Genomic DNA, 14,479 nt, shown 5'->3' on the forward strand with positions numbered 1-14,479 from the left:
TTTGGAAAAATCAAATGGCTTATAAAGAATAAGTACAGTAAAATGGAAAATATAAACAAGTTTTAAAAATGAGGGTTGGGAAATATATAAATTAAAATAGCAGAAAGGCAAAATCAGAGAAAAAACTTGAACAAAGATTCTACAATATAGATCTACATAGTTAATAACATTGAGATATGTTTGGTTCTGTATTTCCTGGCAGCCAAAGGAAAAAGAGGAATATACAGGACTAATTATGTGATTCTTACTACCCATAACATGATACACAGCAATTCCTCAAAGAGAGAAAGTGTTACCTGGCACACAGTTCTGATATTTCCATGTAGAACTTCCAACAGGGGGACACGGAGTTGCTCCAGTGACATTCAAAGCCATTAAAGTTGATGCAGTAGAGGATTTGTTAAGATAGCTTCTTTTAAGGGCCTACTAACTAGAAGCTGAGAGCCTAATGCAAATGTGTAACTCAATAAAAATAATTTTGAGTGACCCATGAAGGTAATTTGCTTCCAATCCATCAAGAAATTTATAAAAGAGAAATTTACATGATGATCTTTACAAAGTCTACACAAGGAGGTAGATCTCATAGCCTTCAAATGATTTTAGATATTTCTCACAGCTAGACTTTTGATTAAAGCTGAGCCATAAACAATTCCCATTGATTTTTTTTTTAAAATAACCAATACTTGCTTAGAGACTGGATCCATATACTTTACACAGTAGACAAGCAGAGTTGGCCTCACAGGCAGAAACTGTGCTTTTTAGGAAAGGTCTTGCTGGGGTAAAGGGAGAACAGGTATTTGCCCTTGTGATTATTTTCAAAAATTCCGTCTGTAGTATCTTCCCAATGGCTTGAAGATCTAGTTAGCAGTGAATAAAATCTGTTGTTGGCTAAAGAGAAACATGATTTAGAATGCAGAGCCTTTAGAGAGAGAGTGAAAACATGCTGATTTAATTCTTTTCCAAATAGAAATGATTGATATCAGATTGTTGTCTGAAAGCACTTTCCCCAAGTGGAAAGAACTTTGGGTTCTTTGGGGAAGGGGGTTGGTGAAAAGGTATGTTCTGTTGAGGCCAGCTCACCTACAATTGTAAGCAAACACCAGTGCTTCTTCCAAAGGTGCTTGTTGGCAGTCCTCAGCCTCTCCTGGCCTAGTCACCTTTTCTTTGAGTTCCACCCATAACTTTTGTCTGAAAGAGAACTTTCTTTTTTTTTTAATAATAAATTTATTTTTTATTGGTGTTCAATTTGCCAACATATAGAATAACACCCAGTGCTCATCCCATCAAGTGCCCCCCTCAGTGCTCGTCACCCAGTCACACCCCCCCCGCCCACCTCCCCTTCCACCACCCCTTGTTTGTTTCCCAGAGTTAGAAGTCTCATGTTCTGTCTCCCTCTCTGATATTTCCCATTCATTTTTTCTCCTTTCTCCTTTATTCCCTTTCACTATTTTTTACGTTCCCCAAATGAATGAGACCATATAATGTTTGTCCTTCTCCGATTGACTTACTTCACTCAGCATAATACCCTCCAGTTCCATCCACGTCAAAGCAAATGGTGGGTATTTGTCATTCTAATGGCTGAGTAATATTCCATTGTATACATAAACCACATCTTCTTTATCCATTCATCTTTCGATGGACACCAAGGCTCCTTCCACAGTTTGGCTATTGTGGACATTGCTGCTATAAACATCGGGGTGCAGGTGTCCCGGCATCTTGCTGCATCTGTATCTTTGGGGTAAATCCCCAGCAGTGCAATTGCTGTGTCATAGGGCAGATCTATTTTTAACTTGAAAGAGAACTTTCTGAAACATTTACAATATTACATGAACATGCTACTGTTGCTAAGGACCAGAAGGGTTATTCACACAAGGGAGAGTGTGGTAGGTGTGAAGGTATGTGTTTTGACAACTGCCATTCCCCCATACAGTGATCAGTTTCTCTTTTGACCCTGTCCATCCATTGCAGAGAGGTGTGGGCTAGTGTTGGATGCTTGGGATGGGAAGTCTAGAAAGGTCTTTTGTTCATAGTAAAAACCACATGGGATTCAGGAGTATTAAATTGTTGAGTTTGTATATCCTGATATTGAACTTTTAAGCATAACAGAACAAAAAGAGGGTTTTGTTCTCCAAATACCCAGCTCCTAGCTGTGGTCATTTTTTAGTACGTCACCTCAAACTGATGTCACCAGAGAGCAGCTGGGAGGTCCCGGGACAGTGCCTAAGTGGGAATATGCAGCAATGACGAGGGAAAACTTAGTTTCTAAGAATTTTGTCTTTTTGGAAACCCCCTTAGACTAATGACAGAAGAAAAAACATGTGGTGTGTGTTGAGTTGATCATTCCCCAACAGGATGTTTTATTTTTTTGTGTTTAGTCTTCGTCCATAGTAACAATTAGAATGGACGCATCAAAAATCAAATATGCAGGCCTTGTGACCTATCTTGTAATCAAATTAGTTTGGGGGCAGGAAAATCTAGCTACGTAATAGTCTTATTAGATGTTCCCAAACATTTTATTGCAATATTTTGGAAAAAACATCTACAAACAAACCTAAGTTTTCAATGTGTTTCCTATTCAATCCATATTTTGTTTTTGGAAGATTAATTAAGCTCTATGTTTATAATTCCTTAGTTATTTTAATTCATCAAAAAATGCTGCCTTTTGAGAAACCCATGTCAGCATAGGAAGATTATGCTTTGCCCCAAAAACATGTTCCTGGAAAGGGGGATATATCTTTAGTACACTCACTACCCACTCCCAAATGTTCTCCAAACTTTAAAAATATTTTTGAAACTTCAAGCCGTTACTCTTCATTTGTTTCTAGTGATATTGAAATAAGTTTTTTCTGGGGCGCCTTGGTGGCGCAGTTGATTAAGTGTCTGACTCTTGATTTCTGCTCAGGTCATGATCTTAGGGTCATGAGATCGAGCCCTGCGTCAGGCTCCATGTTCAGTACAGAGTCTCCTTGAGATTCTCTCCCTCTCTCTTTACCCCTCCCTGCCCCCACACTCTCACTCTTTCTTTCTAAAATAAACAAATATTTTTAAAAAAAGTTTATTCTGATGATCACAGTTGCTACCATTGAGTGACTAAAATGAGCTGAGCACTATGTATACTTTTCATTTTCCTAAACTATCTTTTTATCGATGAGTAGACTGAGGCTCAGAGATGTCAGATGCCTTATACAAGTCAATGGCTACTAAGCACCAGAACATAATCATTCCTTCCTTCAACACTCAAGAAATATTGAGCACTTACTTTGTGACAGAGACTTTTCTAGCTACATAGGCTACATCAGTGAATAAAGCACCTAAACTCCCTGCCCGCCAAGGAGCTTCCATTCTAATTAATGGAGACAGAGAATCAAAATATAATGTAGTGTGCCAGATGGTGAGAAGTAGTGTGGAGAAAAATGAAGAAAAGGAAGATAAAGGGGGAGTCAGGGGTAGGTTGTATTCTGAAAAAGATGGCCACAGATGCGTTAACTGAGAAGTTAACATTTGAGCAAAGCCCTGAAGGAGGTGAGGGAGTAGGACGTGCAGATATATGGGGGAAGAGTAGGGTAGATGGGGTGCAGTGAGAGAGGAGGAGCACAGAAGGGCTGGACAGAGGCACAGTTCATGCAGGACCATGGTTCTCAAACTTTAACTGCACCAGAATCACTTAGAAGTCTTATTAAAGCTTTTATTTGTTTAGAGAGAGAGAGAGAGCGCGTGCGCACACAAGCAGGGGGGAGGGGCAGAGGGAGAAGGAGAGGGAGAGAGAATCTCAATCAGATGCTCCGCTGAGTGCGGAGAGCAACACAGGCTCGATCTCACAACCCTGAGACCATGGCCTGAGCCAAAATCAAGAGCGGGATGCTCAACCAAATGAGCCACCCTGGCGCCCCTTGGAAGTCTTGCTAAAACACACTGTGGAACACTTCTCCTTCTGTTTCTGATTCAGAAGTTTGTATTTCTCCCAAGGTTCCAGATGATGCTGATGCTGCTAGTCCAGGGATCACACTCTGAGATCCACTGGGTCTGTTGTAAGAGTCTGGCTTTTCCCACCAGTTGCATGGCTGTTGTTGGCGTGTTGTGAGTACAAGAGAGAGGTCTCTATGCTCGCGAGAGTACAGTGTAGGGGACAAGGGCAGAGGAAGGGACACCGATTAAGGCCCTACCACAGCAATCCAGATAGGAGATCATGTTGATATCACTAAGCTGTGTTCTCTCTCCATTCGGAGTCTCTTTGAGGTTGTCCTCTAAAGACAAACTTTCTAAGTGTGAGTTGTGTTCAACCTAAAATTCCTTTGGCTAAATCTTTAGCTTCGGTAAGTATTTGAGTTTCCCTTCACAGAGCTGCTAGTCAACAAGTTTCTGAAAAGGATAGAAAAGATGGGGGAGCTCAGAGTTGAGAACTCTTCCGAAAGAGCTGACAAGGCTCTGCCTAGGAACTGGAACTTTGTAAAGAGATCGTTAAGGTGCGAGTGGAGATGCCAGTGAGGATGGTGGGTGGGAGGGAACCCAAACTTGGCCTTCAGCTTCTTGCCACTGTGTCTACGAGCTGATCCTTGGTAGGACGGGAAAGGTGGAAATTCCCAGCTTCTCAAAAGAAGTGTTGTTTAGGGTGCCTGCACAGGCTCCCTGGGACAACCCACATCTGTGAGGGTCAAATAAGGAAAGAGGGAACTGAAAGGTGACATCGCCTTTGCTTCCTTCCTGATACACAAAATGAGGGGAGCAGCAAGGAGAAAGAAGTTTGAGCTTGGAGCCACCAGCCTCCAATGAATAACTGTGCAACTTGGGCCTGGTCCCTTAGTCTCATCTGCAAATGGGAGTCACAGTGGTGCTTGTCTGCTTGCAGGGGTTGAGGGAGCATACTCATCAAATCTCAGTGGTAGCTATCATTCTTATCACAATGAAATTTAAGTAAGTTTCCATCGACTTTTCAAATCCAACATTTCGTGGTCCCTTACACAAAAATGGTATAGTGTACAACTAGGAAAAGGGGGAAACCATGGAAATGCCATGGATGTTGAAGTACATAGTGGATGTGGGAGAGAGCGGAGCCATAACCGCTGTGAAGGAGGGAGGAGGAAGAGAAGACAGGTAGAAAGTAGAAATATAGTGGAGATTGGGAGGGAGAGGTGTTTAAGATAGAGAACCAGAAGAGGCAACATAAAAAAAAGAGGGAAATGAGGAAAAAATGGCAAGGTGGGAAGAATCAGAAGGTCATGAGACTGCTTAGCAGGGCAGAGAGTAACCCCAAGGCAACCATCAGGGCAGATGTCCCTTTTGGAACCTCCATGACACACAGGAGGGCCACTGACTGGTGCTGCAGAAGTCTACAGTTCTGAGGGGCCACAGAAAACAGCAAGACAGGTATCGGAGAGGTTGCAAGTTAGACTTTGGAGACTTCTTAAGTGTGGTGTCTGTGCCATGTAGACTCATGAAATATGATATCCATGCAGACCTCTTAGCTGAGAACCTGGACAGTTTCTACCAGTCCCCATGAGAGCACACGAGGACCAGGATTCCTTCTGCACATCCTGGGGCTGAGTCCTGTGTGACCTGCTCCTCCAATGGATGGGAATGACAAGGACCACCACCACCATCCCTTTGGGGCCTACCCTCTTAATACTTAATGCTCAAATGGGCAGCATTGATTGTGTTTAGCAGATGCAGACTGTGAGGCTTAATTTGTTAAAGGGGTATGGGTACTCCAGCCTGGCTCGAAAGGACTGTCTTTCTATGAGCAAGAAACTATCTTCTGATGGTTTTTAGGGACTTATTACTCAACCTTTTTGCTTCTCTCAGTTCTCTGGCTCTCTGCCTGCCTGCCTTTTGACTCTTTCACTCTTACACCCTGGAATTGTTCTTGAATAGAAACTATGAGATTTGGTGTAGAATTTCTTTTTCCTCAGCTGTTGTTTCTAAAATGTTTTCTCCCTGTCATCCACCTCTTCTTTACCACTTGGCATTATTGATTACTCAGGTTACCTACACAATGATCTTGTTCTCTGAATCACCTGGTCTGTGGAGGTTCTTTGCTGGCCCCACCCAACCTCACAAACATAGTGCCCACATTTTGGTCTGGGAGTCCTGGAGGCATTGTCCCATAGGATCAGCAAGTCCATACACAGCCGAGTATTGTCTTCTGTGTCATGTCAAGTTATACAAAACCCCTGGACTGTAAGAAAAGTCATCCTAGGGCTAACGTTCAGGAAGTATTCCCCTCCTAGTGTGTCTTTCTGGGCATCATCCTTTTCCAACTCATCTCCTCTTCATCTACCAACATCTGGCACACTACCATACACACAGAAGTTCAGAAAGTATTAGGGTGACTCATGGAGCGTGGATTACCCATTTTAGACAAAAGCACTGTCTTTAGGAAAAACCTCTGGTGGGTGGTGTGTGCACAGAAGGATCAGTGCATTTTATAATAACCATACCGCCATCCAACACCAGAAAATGTGATTAAAAAAAAAAAACATAATGAAAATCAGTCACCTGGATAAGTGTGTTGAGTGATCAAGTGAATTGGCTGTGATCTATAAAGAATCATTTCCAGTATGCAGGTCTGATCCTGTTTCCTTTTTGCGCTTTTACTGAGTTGCTCTGGGGTAATACCAATGGGAGTGTTTGCCCATACAGTGGAGTTGGCAGTTGAGTCACCTGTTTGTGATAGCTAAACTTTTACGAACCCTTAGCAGTTCCATTTGCAGGCATCTTTAAAGATTCCAGATTTTCCCAAGCCTTTTGTGGTAATAGCTGATGCATCAGAAGTAGAACTGGGAGCTATTCTTTGTCAGGAGTTAGGAAATATAGGCAGTCTTGTCTTCCCTCTAAATGTAAGTTGTTGTTGTTGTTATTATTATTATGTCAGCAGTGAAGTACTCCCTGGAGAATGGAGATACAGCATCACAGGGAGAGCGTGCCTTGCTGTGGAAAGAGGCAGTAGGAGGAAGATGATATTATCTTGTGGTAATGAATTTACCTTTATGACAGATCATTATCCCCTTCTGTAGCTGAACCGGATGAAGGACAAGTCTAACAGAATAACCTAGTGGTACTTGGAATTTATTGGCTTTAAATTTTTCAGCTGGAAGAATGCAATAGCAACCAGGTTATTTCTATAGGAATGTTGCAGAGGGGGACAGAGATGAAGGAAGTCACATTTTCTTGCTAGTGATGGTAGAAAGCAGGGGGTGGTGACAGTCCTTTACAAAACAATGAGTGTGGGATGTCTGGGTGGCTCAGTGGTTAAGCATCTGCCTTTGGCCCAGGGCTTGATCTTGGAGTCCCTGGATCAAGTCCCACATCTACTTCTTGCATGGAGCCTGCTTCTCCCTCTGCCTGTGTCTCTGCCTCTCTCTCCCTCTCTCTCATGAATAAATAAATAAAATCTTAAAAAAAAACAACACATGAATGCAGTTTCTCATATACGTTTCCATTTCGGTGTTTGAGTCACAGGACTAAATGAGTGGGGAAAAAAGCATAGGACATTGTCATCGTCAGTAATGGAAATTGCTGGAGGTCTTACTGTTATACTATAGGAAAAGAGCAAAGATTTATTTTTAAAAAGAAGGAGATGAGCAGCCTGGGTGGCTCAGCAGTTTATCGCCGCCTTCAGCCCAGGGGGTGATCCTGGGGTCCCCAGATCAAGTCCCGCATCGGGCTCCCTGCATGGAGCCTGCTTCTCCCTCTGCCTGTGTCTCTGCCTCTCTGTGTGTGTGTGTGTGTCTCTCATGAATAAATGAATAAAATCTTTAAAAAAAATAAAAAATAAAAAATAAATAAAATAAAAAGAAGGAGATAAGATTCCCTTCGCAGGTGTGTATAATCTGAGGTCATGCTTTAACGGCTGCATGTAACATAGAGCCATCGTGTATTAGTGAGCTGGGGTTGTAGTTTTGCATGGAGGCAAGCTGTGGTATCAAGAAGTAGGTATCTTGATGGGACAGGGGTAGGCTTTAAATCATCTAGGACTGTATCCTGGCTTTGTCCTTTACTTAGTGTGTGACCTCAAGCAAACCACCTCAACTTTCTTAGTTTTCTCAGTTAGGAAGCTAGAAGTCAACACCTGGCTCACATCTTTCCTGTATGCTTTAGCATCAAGCACCTACTAAATCTCCAGTAAGTGATCATTTTTGGTGTTTCTGCCATTCTTGCTACTGCCTGGAATAAGGAGGCCTGGTGTGACACTCTATGCTAGATTCCAAGTGGGGCCCACATCTAATTATTTTGAATGATCAAAAATCAGTATTGATGTAAAGCTCCTCAAATCCAGCATTGCTACCGGAGCCATGAGGAATCCATCGCATTGCATTGGTAATCCATGCTATAGGGTCAGACTCTCAAACCATTTCCATTTGCACAATCATCAGGAAAGACAGATACCAAGTGTGCATTATCTCTCTCTACACACTCCATGGAGTTTTCCTCATCTTTCCTGTCTTTCCTGTAATTTCCAGCTGATCTCTAATACTCTGTGCATCATGTTGACTATGTGGAGCCTAGCACCAAAAACTCTATATTGAGGGGCTTTGCCAGAGTTGGATACAAAGAGACCACCGAGCCGTGTTCCCTACGTTTGCTCCTGTGAATCTGGGAACCTTATCTCCTTCTTCAGTATCCATGTCCATTATCTTTCATTTTTGGCAAAATGAAAACCTTCTCCCTATGACCTCACCAAAATAAAACCTTCCTGACCCACAAATCTATATTATGATTTTTCCTTACTTAAATCTTCTCATTTCGGGGCATGTTCTCTCTCTCTTTCCCTTCTCCCCCCGCCTTTTTTTTTTTTTTTTAACTTTTTCAACCATGAGAGAGAAAAACAGGAAAATTCACACGAGAGTTTACATACCTAAAGACTTGGTTAGAAGTTCCCCTGAGTTCAGGGAGTAAAAGAACTTTCAAAGCATAGAAATTTAAGTGAATGCTTCCTTCTTCTCTTCTGTTTTGTAGAATGACTGCACAAAATAGAAGCAATTGCTTCCCTTTTATTTTTTAATAAAGCAGAAGCCTGTTTTCAAATAAGTACTTGAATTTCCCTTCGCAGAGCTGCTTGGAATACATAAGAATACCTAGAGAGCTTTACCATGGCAGAGATGTTTTACAAAGGAAGACCCAGTTGGAGTTGCTCAGTCAAGATGTGTCTTGGGTGAAATGTTAATCAATTCAGCACATCCTTGTGTTTTGGAAACCTCTTTCCTGTGCTGGGCTGGTGGCCACATTATCTGGTAGTATAGATGCAGTATTAGACTTTAACAGGTCTGTTGCAGCAAGTATGCGATCATGGTGCAACAATAGGAAAAGACCACTGGAAATGGAGCAGCTCCACCTCCTTCCAGTTAGAACTGTCATTTTTACCTTCTGTCTGATTACATTACTATGAGCCTGCTACCCCTCAGGAGCTGTGCAGTGCTTCAACCAAGCTTAGATGGAGCGGCAGTGCTTGCTGCTTTTGGTATCAGAAGTCAGTGGAGGCTGCCCTCTTTGTCAAGATTCCTGGGGAGGAAGTGTCTTACTGCCTTTTAGTGTGTATGGGGGATACACGAAGGGGGAGTTAGAGATGCTAGGTATCTTGTAATGCTCTGGATAGTACTGCTTGATAAAGATTTATTCTGCCCAAGATGCCGCGAGTGTCCCCATGAAGTAAGGGCCCCCAGACTCTTCAGTCACATCAGCATTTCCAGCTCCTAGTTACAGCCCTCATCAGCATTTGAGCCACCTGCTCTCTTTCCTTCCTCTTTTTTCTCCTTTCCTCTTTCTCCTCCCCTCCCCTGCACTCCCACCTCCCGCTCTCTCTCCTATCCTTTCTTCCTTCCTTCCTTCCTTCCCCTGAATCTCCTGTACCTCCTTCAATAGACAAAACAAGTGTCCCCGCCTCTGAAGCCTTCCAAACACCCCCATATATTTTTAGGGGCTACTTCCTCTGTGCTGGCATTGCCTTTAAAATACATGACTCCATCCTGGGAGTGATCCGCTGCATGATGTTCCCACTGTTCTGTGCCCGTATAAGTGCCTGGTGGGCAGGTGCCTGGTCTTCTTCTCTGTATCCCCAGAACTCACACAATCCTGGCAAACTGCAGGCTCTCCATTTCCGTGGAATAAATGGATGAACAGTAGGTGTTCGGTTAGTATTGCATTGCATTTTCTGAAAAAATATGCATACTGTGCTGGAGTTGAGTAAAATTTCAGTCGCTGCTTCTCAGCCTCAGCACTACTTATACTTTGGGTGGCTGCTTCCTTCATCTGTCTTCACATCATCTTCCTTCACTGTCCTGTGCATTAATGAGATGTTTAGCAGCACCGTGGCTGCTGCCACTAGATGCCTGGAGCACCCCTCCACAGTTTGACCACCAAAAATATATCGAAACATTGCCAAGTATCACCTGAAGGCCCAATGACTCCCAACTGAGAACCATTAAATTCAGGTAAAGGAAGAACTAACGTGCATTCCATTCCATTGAATAAGCAAAGTGTACATATCTTGTGGCATCAATAGTTCATTAACCCAGTTAGCAAACACATATAGAGCTTTCTCCAAATTATTGGGCTATGTGGTCTTAACTGTTAATGCTTGAATATTCTATGAAAATCCACTGCTGGCAGAATTCTAGCATTATGAAATCACAGAGCAACCTCTCTGATGCTTGAAGGCCCTCTACATGGCAAAGAGGCCTTTGTAATCACCATGAACATCTTAGGTCCCAAAACATAGCATCAGAGGTATTAGGAAATGGTGCCCACTACATTGGTTTTCCACACCACAGCCTTTATGAGGTACCATGCTTGGGTTTGTGCATGATTTCATTTAATTCTCCACTCCAGCAATAGATTAAGAAATCGAGGACCAAAGTGGTTACATAGTTTGTCCAAGATCCTCAGCCATTAAGTAGAAAGAATTTGGATGGGAGTGCATGTCTGCTTGGGAGCAAGACCTAGGCTCTTTCATGCTGCCCACCTCTTAGATGAATTTTTTTACTCAGTGGGGAAAAGAAGTTGCCCACTTCTGTCTAGAGGTTGGCTGTCATCAAGATGTGGAGAGACATCTATTATCTGTTCTGTGCAGCAACATCTGTACTCCTTATATCATTGGCACGCTAATAAATATCTGACAATGATTAGCCCAGTTCTGTGCATTTGGGAGTATTGAGTCACAGCACAACTGTAGGTACACAGTTGGCTTATACTTTGGGTGTTGGAAAGTAGAGTTCATGGAGATGGGGCCATGGCCAACCAAGAGATTTGTAATTCCCCCCTCATCTTTTGTCTATACCAGACCTTTGTAAGTGCAGTGTCTACATATCTTAATGAGGTCTCAGATGAAAAACAGGTGTCAGTATTACCAAGGTTGTTCTTTATAACAGTCCTTTATTACCTGACTTGATTGGCAATGCAAGATGAGTTTCCAGATTGTGGTTCTGAGTGGCATTCTGTAATTCACTGCTGACCCCCATCCCCAACATTTTGATTTGAAAAAAAATTTTTTTAATTGGGATTTCTTTATAATAAGATGAATTCTATACAGGTTTCATTTGATAAACCAAAAAATAAAACCTTCTTAATAATTCTGTTCCCCCCAGTGTTCAGTCACAGCTTTCACTCTTAAGCTAATAGAGCTTTAAGTTTTCACATAGGAACAAAAAATACGGTCAATTAAGTAGAAAGTGCAAGGATGGATCAAAACCATATATATGGGGAAGAGGTAGAAGAGAAGTGGTGTTGAAGGATACAAATTGTTTTGAGAGATTGTAGTTTTAGTGATATTGATATGGAAGAAATAACCTTCCCACAGTGTTGTTTGGTGAGAACACTTCCCTTTGAGTATCAAACTGAATTTCAGTTTGGGTAGAATCTACTGGGTCCATCATCTGGTGGGGAAAAAAATCTGTAGTTAGATCTGTGGATCAGGGATTTGTGTATATATATATTGATGTCGATACTAGTTCTCATAATCTTACCATCATCTCCTGAGCCCTTCCTCAATGCCTGGGCCTCTGAAATAGGTATTCTTATTCATGCAATTAAAGGTAGTGCCACAGTTAAGAACATGGGTTCTTCAGTTAGATGGCTTGATTTGAAATCCCATCTCTACCCATGACTCTTTGTGTGATCTTGACTTAGTTGCTCAGTCTGTCTGTGGCTTGGTTCCTTTATCTGTCAAATGAGGACATAACAGTACCTACTTCATGGCACTTTGAAGATTAGAGGAGCAAGAACACATGAAAAGGCTGAGAAGAGTAGCTGGCACACAGTGAGTTCTCAGCAAACACTAGCTGTTGTCACTGTATTGTTATTCTTAAAGGCACAAAGAGACCATGCCACATTCTGGTCATTAGGGATTATATAAACCATCACTGCTCTTCCAGGAAGCTTTCCCCAACCCTCCCTAGACTTTGTGTCCTCAGAACCTGCTTCCATTAACAGAGTCATATCCTGTTGGATGATAATTGTCCCTATTCTTGACCTTCAAAGAGGTGCACCTTGATGCCTCCCATACTGCCTGGAACAGAATAGGTATTCACCAGATGTTTCTTTGGATAAATTCATGGACGTTTAGTTAAGATCACAAATTGAACAAGAGCCATGTCTGACTAATAAAAATAAATAATAAGCTATAGAAATATTCTCTGACAATGATATATTAAATTATGACTCAGGACTTACTGCTACTTACAGAATATTGTCAAAATTATTTAATCAAATTTTGGCCGTATCATCCACTATTGCTATCATCTAGCACAAGTACTTGCTGCCTCTCCTACCCTCAACGTATGCACTTGGCTCCCTAGGCTATAGGATTATCCTTGTTGATCCCTGTAAGTGCGTCTTACACTTTCATCTTCTCCTCTCAGGCAGTCATCAATATTTATTGAGCCTACGATGTGGAGGTCTGTGATGCTCTAAGGATACGGAAATGAAATCAAAAGGTGGTGACATTTGAATTGGGTCTTGCAGAGGTGAATCAGGTCTTCTTGCTAGTTCTTTAAAGGGTGTTTTTGCTAGACTGTGAGCCCTTGAGGACAGGGGATATGTCGATATTTATTCCGAGTTCGTCATCTATACTTAGCTTGTAGATTGGCATCAATAGCCATTTATTGAATGAACGAATCAGGCAGTAGAGAAAACTTGAAGTTTATAGTTAAAGCACATTAAAACACACACACACACACACACACATTTAGCCTCTCCCTAACCCTCTTGATAGTGGTTGGAGCCTCAGAATTGGCCATTGAGCTTACTGACATTTCCAAACAATTTACTGTAGAATAGAGCAGAATGCACTTGGCTTCCCCAGCTGTGTCCAGAAGGGCTCCATGTTCAGATTAGCCACAAATCATACCCCTCTTGGTATTGTTGCTAATGGCAACACTGAAGGCCAGAAATGCCTATGTTAGTGAAAAATATTTTATTTCAAGTGCTTCTGACAGTCTACATCTGACCAAAAAGAAGTGTTTGTCTTCTGTCTCAGTTTTTGAGAAAGTGAACTAAATTAAACACATGTACATATATGTGTACACGCATGCATCTGTGCACACAGGGTTCTCACCTCTGGTCTGTGACCATTCTACAACCTTAGGAAGATTTTATAGATTTCCTAGTGTTAAGGAGAGAAATTGAGCAATAGGTGATCACAAACCGGAAGGACTTTGCTGTGACCTGGCACTGAGTAGCTGCCCTTGACTCTTACTTTTGGAAGAATGACAGGTATTCAATAAAGTATCATAGTGATTAGAGAAAAGAAAAAAGTATTAGAGCCATAGGACCTGCCCTCCTTCTGAACAAGCAGTAAGACAAAGGCATTCATTTGAATTCCTGATTGGTTGACAGTATGCAGCCTGTTGTTGCTGAGTTTTATTTCCTGTTTATTTTCAGAGTGTTGTTGGTTTGGTTTTGGCAATAAGAACTTGGGTCATTTTGGCTTTGTCTCTCTTCTTATTTCACCTCTGTCCCTTCATTGAGTGCAGAGAGCAGAATGAATATTTACTTTCAAGCTTTACATGTTATTTTATATCTTTGCAGCGTCTGTGTACCTTTAGATTCAAGAGTGATGCTGTGAACAAACAAAATACTATTTATGTGATTCCCGAGAATTTATTAACAGTAAACATTTCTTCTTAGCAGCAAGAGGAGATCAGGGAGCCTTGAACAATATGTTCACATATATATACAGACTGATGAGCCAATATTTGAAATCAGGACCCTTCCAGAAAATCCAAAATGCATATTTTATATTTACAGACCATATATATGTGCCCCCCCAACAAAACAACAAAACATAGAGTAGTTCAAATATAATTAATTTTTAAAAATCAACTTCTAACTATAATACCTGAACTTGATACTTGGTAAGGGTGAAGGATAGAGGGCGTGATTGGGGTTGAAGAGGAATTTGGAAAGAATTGTAATAATCTGACTTGTAAGAGTTTACATTCTAATTATAGAGACAATAAACCAGTTCAGTTGCGGGCAGAATTGCGTAGTA

General features: G+C 41.7%; 1 protein-coding gene across 15 annotated transcripts in view; it reads left to right on the forward strand.

The window, feature by feature from the left end:
- NFIA (nuclear factor I A) overlaps positions 1–14,479 on the forward strand; it is a 373,976-nt gene that overhangs the window by 218,109 nt on the left and 141,388 nt on the right. The window lies entirely within an intron of this gene.

This window comes from Canis lupus, chromosome 3, assembly GCF_048164855.1.
Source record: "Canis lupus baileyi chromosome 3, mCanLup2.hap1, whole genome shotgun sequence".
Lineage (NCBI taxonomy): Eukaryota > Metazoa > Chordata > Mammalia > Carnivora > Canidae > Canis > Canis lupus.